At 26.6% G+C, this 658-nt stretch overlaps 1 protein-coding gene across 2 annotated transcripts in view; it reads right to left on the reverse strand.

The window, feature by feature from the left end:
* LOC119594566 (insulin-like growth factor-binding protein complex acid labile subunit) overlaps positions 1–658 on the reverse strand; it is a 106,376-nt gene that overhangs the window by 13,455 nt on the left and 92,263 nt on the right. The window lies entirely within an intron of this gene.

Genomic DNA, 658 nt, shown 5'->3' on the forward strand with positions numbered 1-658 from the left:
GAAAAGGAAGAATAAAAAGACGCTAAAGTAGGAAAAATGAGAAATGTGAAAAAGAGGAAGGAAAGAAAAAGAAAAAAAAAGAAACAAAAGAGAAAAAGTAATGGAAGAAAGAAGAACAGATAAAATAAAAGAAAACGAAGTAAACAAACTTTAAACAAGAAAAAAGTCGCAAAAAAGTAGAAAAGAAAAAGTACCTCAACCAAACAAAACAAAAGAACGATGAAGAAAAACAAAAAGAGAAGCAAAGAAAAAGAAAAATGAGAATAAAAAGAAAGAGAGAGAGAGAGAAAAAAAGGAAGGAACAAAAAAAAAAAGAAAAAAAAAGTAAAATAATAATAACAAGAACAACAACGAAACAAAGAACAAAAGAGAATTATACACTACGCTTTCTGTGAATATTTTCAGCGTTATTAATGTTGCACTATTGCAAGATATTAAATACCGAAAATGTATTAATAATAGTTTCGCTTTTACATTTTTGCATTTCGCTGGCTCGTAGAAACAAACACAAATTAATGAGTTAACGTTTTTTTTTTTTTCGTTCAGATTGACAAATGTAATGAATGATTTCGTTATTATACTTTTCCGTTTTTTTTTTTTTTATCTCGTATTCATCATTCAATTTGATTTATCATATTCTGTCTACTGTACATTGCAC

The sequence above is a fragment of the Penaeus monodon genome, chromosome 34 (genome assembly GCF_015228065.2).
Source record: "Penaeus monodon isolate SGIC_2016 chromosome 34, NSTDA_Pmon_1, whole genome shotgun sequence".
Taxonomy (NCBI): domain Eukaryota; kingdom Metazoa; phylum Arthropoda; class Malacostraca; order Decapoda; family Penaeidae; genus Penaeus; species Penaeus monodon.